This window comes from Suricata suricatta, chromosome 10 (assembly GCF_006229205.1).
Source record: "Suricata suricatta isolate VVHF042 chromosome 10, meerkat_22Aug2017_6uvM2_HiC, whole genome shotgun sequence".
Taxonomy (NCBI): domain Eukaryota; kingdom Metazoa; phylum Chordata; class Mammalia; order Carnivora; family Herpestidae; genus Suricata; species Suricata suricatta.
Genome location: NC_043709.1, coordinates 59,030,714 through 59,036,503, shown reverse-complemented (window position 1 = coordinate 59,036,503; position 5,790 = coordinate 59,030,714). Strand labels below are relative to the sequence as shown.

Below are 5,790 nucleotides of genomic sequence, written 5' to 3'. Positions count from 1 at the left end.
GAAGCTGTGTGTTTGTTTTATTGCTTTCCAACGTAGAAGATCGCATCTAGCCTTGTGTCTTTCAGTTGCATCATTCAGTTGGTCACTTCAGCCTTGCATCTTTCAGTTGGTCATTTTCGTATACTTCTGTTATTAAAGAAAACTCTATTAGCGATCTGTTTATGATTATTCAACAAGGTGGGAAAAGTTCTGGACATTTATAGCCCGATTTTGTGCAACACTTATGTCATGTCATTAAAAAAAAAAAAGCAGCCATTACGAAAGCTGAGGACAAAGGCTACAAGGATTTCTTAAACCAAAGTCAGCAAACTTTCTCTACAAGAGGTCAGCTAAACTCCATGGTCGTGGTAGTTTTTTTTTTCCAATCCTGTGAAACTATTTCAGAGAATTGCCACAGGAAGTTTTTTTGAAGTTTGGAGGAAACAGTCCCTTAGAGAGAGGGCTGAAAATAAGTCAACTATAATTTCTTAATAAGGGCAAACTCCAGGGTCATCCCATGAAGACTACAGGAGAAGCGAACTTTCAGTGTTATTTCTTCACTTGTTAAATACTCTTTGGACAATTACAAAATTATTTTCTGCAAGACACCCATTTAGAAAGTATTTTTATTTATACTAAGCTAAAGTTTACTTGTCTGGAACTCTATCAATCTGATTGGCAGAGGCTTTAACCAAATTTCAGGTAGGACACTATCTCAACTTGATTCTCTAAATGACATCCTTTCAAATTTTAAAAAGACAGATATGCTCTTACCCCATGGTTTTCTCATTTCTGGATTTATGGTCCTTATTTTTATTAAGCTCTCCCTTCAAGTAGCTATTAAGTGATTTTTATCTTGCCAGCATCTCTGTCAAATAATCCACTGTCAACGTTGACATCACTCTGCCTATAATCTATCCCTTTGAAATATCACTCCCTACATGCCATTTATACTTCTTTTAAGGCATATAAGACTGAAAGTTTTTTTCACATGTTGCCTGGTATTCATCTTGCAGTCAAGAGCAACCTTCTGTTTTGCTTTGTTCTGTTATGGCTTTATGTGAATTGACACTAAGCAAGATGTTCCTTGTCTTGTTCTATGGATTTTTCCTACACTTTCTTTTTCCACACACCAGTTTGCAGTATTTCATACTGAGCCTCTTGTTACATTTTAGTCTGTTGGCTGTAGCCTAGATTCCTATGTTATAAAAGTCAGTTCTAGCACATTTGTAGATCCTCTACTATAACACAAATGGAGGTTATATCATATAGACTTCTACATTTTCACTGAAATAATTCGGTGCAGAAATAATTCAAGATTGCTTAGTAAAGACCCCCTCCAGATTTATAAAAGTCCAGTAATTTATTTTAAAAATGCATGCTTCATAAATCACCATAAATCTAGACTTTTGTCACAAAGACTCAAAAATATCTCCTCAAAATAAAAACTCAGTATATGATAATCTTCTGAATGAGTATTGCCTTAATCAGAAAAGAGTTTCAATTCACTTCTCCTGATTCTGGACTCATCAAACAACCTTGTGAAATCTAAGAAGATATCAGGGCAAATTATCAGATATAGTCCAAGCCTTGTGGTATGTATTCAGAATTACAAAATTAATATATAAAATAAGCTTGGATGTGTTAGTTGGTAGGTCTATGAATAGGCTCAATAGTCATCTCAAAAACTGTTGATACGTGTGAGTTGAATATCACAGTTCTAATTCATAAAGCAAGAGAATTCAGAGTTTTTCATAATCTAGTTTCAGGTATTAGCTTTTAATAATACGGCTCCATAATGTATATTCACAGCTTCAAGTCTTACCCTTTCATCTCCTTCAACTTATACTCAGCGTTCATTACACTTGAATAGACTTTGAAGCTTCATGACTCCCTACTGTTACTCTTGCCTTTTTTTGTTACCGGAATATCTGTCTTACCTCACTTTTGTACTGGAATTACTTGTTCATATCATCATAAATATCTCTAAACTCTTCCCTTCACGTGTTCACTTATCACCATTACTTAAAATGCCATGGTTGATATGAACTTTGTATACAGAATGTAAAACCTAAGTGCCTATGTGGATGTCTTAAGGATATCAAACAAACTCATGCCAATCTTGCCTTCAATCCTGACTTAATGACATACAAGTGAATATTAAAGACAAAAGAAAACACAAGGAATAATTACTTGCCCCTCAAAGTAATGGATTTTTATCAATGTAAGCAATAGTATTGATATGATGATAATCGGGAAAATCATGAAAAAAAATTTAGACTGTATAGAGTGAAACCAAGAAATCATCTTGATGGAAACACCAGTGATGAGACAAATACACTTGTACACAAGGGGAAATTATGTTACTCTTAGGTGCTTACCTTGTCAACTATTAAACACAGAGGTGTAGGTCCCTCTCCTGATCCAGCACACACACACACACACACACACACACACACACACACACACTGACTACATTTGCTAATGGTGACAATTCCTTTTCAGTATTTATTCTGTCCCATTATTTTGCTTTCCTTTACAGAAGTTTATATATTTGTACTCTCTTGCTTGTGTGTTATTATTTTTTGTAGTTTCAAGTTTCTATTTAAATACCAGTCGGTTACCCTCGAGTGTAGTATTAGTTTCAGGTGTAGAATTTAGTGATTGTTCACTTACATACAACACCCACTGCCCATCACAAGATGCATTACTTAATACCCATCACCTATGTAATCCATCACCCACCAACCTCGCCTTTGATAACCATCAGTTTCCCTATGTTCATCTGTTTTGTTTCTTAAATTCCACAGATGAGGGAAATTACATGGTATTTGTCTTTCTCTGAATGACTTATCATGCTTAGCATAATGCACTCTAGCTCCATCTACATGATTGCAAGTAGAAAGATTTCATTCTTTTAGTTGGATGAGTAATATTCCAATGTGTGGGGTGTGTGTGTGTGTGTGTGTGTGTGTGTGTGTGTGTGTGTGTGTATTCCTTCTCCACCAGTTGATGAACATTTGGGCTCTTTCTATAATTTGGCTATTGTTGATAATGGTCTGTGAACATTGGGTGCATGTGCCCCTCAAATCATTATTTTTATATTCTTTGGGTAAATACCTAGGTATTTACAATTGCTGGGTCATAGAGTAGTTTTATTTTTAACTAGTATAGGAACGTCTATCCTGTACTCCAGAGTGTCTGCAGTTTGCATTCCCACGAAGAGTGTAATAGGGTTTCTTTTTCTCTGTACCCTCTCCAACATCTATTGTTTCCTGTGTTTTAAATTTTAGCCATTCTGACAGGTATAAAGTGATATCTCATTGTAGTTTTAATGTGCATTTCCCTGCATGTGATGTTGAGCATCTTTTCCTGTACCTGGTGGTCATCTAGATGTCTTCTTTAGAAAAATGTCTGATCATGTCTCCTGACCATTTCCTAACTATACTATTACAGTTGAATATTTGGGGTATTCAACTTTTTAAGTTCTTTATAAATTTTGGATAATAACCCTTAATCAGATATGTCATTTGCAAATATCTTCTCCCATTCAGAAGGTTGCCTTTTACTTTTGTTGACTGTTTCCTTCACTGTGCAGAAGTTTTTTATCTTGATGAGGTCCCACTTGTTCATTTTTCTTTTGATGCCCTTTTCTCAGGAGACATGTCTAGTAAAAAATTACTATGGTTGTTGTCAGGAGGTTATTGCCTGTGTTTGTTCTCTAGAGTTTTGATGGTTTCCTATCTCACATTTAGATATTTCATCCCTTTGAATTTGTTTTTGTGTATGATGTAAGGAAGTGGTCCAGTTTCATTCTTCTGCATGTTGCCATCCAGTTTTCCCAGCACCATTTGTTGAGGAGACTGGGTTTTTCCCATTAGATATTCTTTCCTGCTTTGTTGAGGATTATTTCACTCTATATAGCTGTGAGTCCATTTCTGGGTTTCTTTTCTGTTCCATCAATCTATGTGACTGTTTTTCTACCAGTACCATACTGTCTTTATCACTGGAGCTTTGTAATATTACTTGAAACCTGGGATTGTGATACCTCCAGTTTTACATTTTTTAAAATACTTTTTTGGCTTTCCTATGTGCTTCCATACAAATTTCAGCATTGGCTGTCCTGTCTTTTTGAAAAATGCTGGTGATATTTTGGTAGGGATTGCATTAAATGTGTATATTACTTGGGTAGTATAGATATTTTAACACTTTTTTCCAATCCTTGAGCATAGAATGCTTTTCCATTTATTTGTAGCATCCTTGGTTACTTTCATCAGTATTTCATAGTTCTCAGAGTTTTTTACGTCTTTGGTTAGGTTTACTCATAGGTGTCTGATAGTTTTTGATCCAGTTGTAAATGGATTTGATACATCTTGATTTATCCTTCTGCTGCTTCAATCTTGGTGTATAGAGATGGAACAGATATCCCTACATTGATTTTGTATCCTTCGACTTTTCTGATTTCATGTATCAGTTATAGCAATACTTTGGTGATAGTCTTTTGAGTTTTCCACATAAAATATCATGTTGTCTGGGGATAGTGAAAGTTTACCTTCTTCCTCGCTGATTTGGATGTCTTTTATTTCTTTTGTTGTCTGATTGCTGAGGCTAGGGTTTCAAGTACTATGTTAAAGAACACTGGTGAGAATGTACATCCCTGTCTTATTCCTGACCTTAAAGGAAAAGCTCTGAGTCTTTCCTATTGGGGATGATAGCTGTGAGTTTTTCATAAATGGCCTTCATGATATTCAGGTGTGTTCCCTCTATCATTACTTTGTCGAGGAGTATTATCTAGAATGGAAGCTATATATACTTTATAAACAAATGCTTTTCCTACATCTATTGAGAGGATCATATGGCTCTTAATCCTTCTTTTATTAATGTGGTGTATCATTGATTGATTTGCAAATATTGAACCGTCATTGGAATCCAATAATAAATCCCATTTGATTGTGGTGAATGATTCTTTGATTATACTAATGGATTTCATTTGCTAGCATTTTTCTGAGGATTTGTGCATCCGTGTTTATCAGATATATTGGCTGGTAGTTCTCTTTTTTAGTGGGTTTTTGATGGTTTGGGATTCATTCATAGAAAGAGCTTGGAAGTTTTTCTTATATTTCTGTTTTTCTGGAATTGTTTGAGAAAAATAGATATTAACTTTTATTTAAATAATTGGTAGAAATAAATAAATAAATAAATAAATATCTGGTAGAATTCCCCTGGGAAGACATCTAGCCCTGGACTTTTGATTGCTGGAAAATTTTTGATTACTGATTCAATTTCTTGCAAGTTATTGGTCTGTTCCTGTTTTCTATTTAATCCTGTTTTAGTTTTGGTAGTTTATGTGTTTCTAGGAATTTATCTATTTCTCCCAGATTGCTCAGTTTGTTGGCATAAAATTTTTTCATCATGTTCTCTTATAATTCTTTTGTACCTCTGTGGTGTTGGTTGTGACTTCTGCTGTCTCTTTGGTGATCTTATTTATTTTGATACTTTCTTCTTTGTGTTTGATAAATCTAGCTAGAGCTTTATCAATTTATTTAGTTTTTTTGCAAAGAACCAGCTCCCGGTTTCATTGATCTGTTCTACTGGGTTACCATGACAAAAGGAGAACAAAGTGAAAAAAGGAGACAGTACCTAGCCTTTTATCTAATGCAGTCTTGAAACCTAAGTGTGACTCTTAACCAAGGATACACAGTGGCTAAAGACATAGGGTAAAGTTTAGTGAAATAGTTAGTCCCAAGTTCTTATGATGTTTCAGAGTGTGTCCTAAACTCATGCCAGAATCAATTAACCAAATGTTTATTT

At 34.8% G+C, this 5,790-nt stretch overlaps 1 long non-coding RNA gene across 1 annotated transcript in view; it reads right to left on the bottom strand.

Annotated features, from left to right (window-relative positions):
* Positions 1-5,790, bottom strand: part of LOC115305557 — an 11,386-nt gene continuing 5,596 nt past the window's right edge. The window contains exon 2 of the long non-coding RNA XR_003914846.1: positions 1-126. This is a non-coding gene — a long non-coding RNA (uncharacterized LOC115305557). The remainder of the gene's footprint in view (positions 127-5,790) is intronic.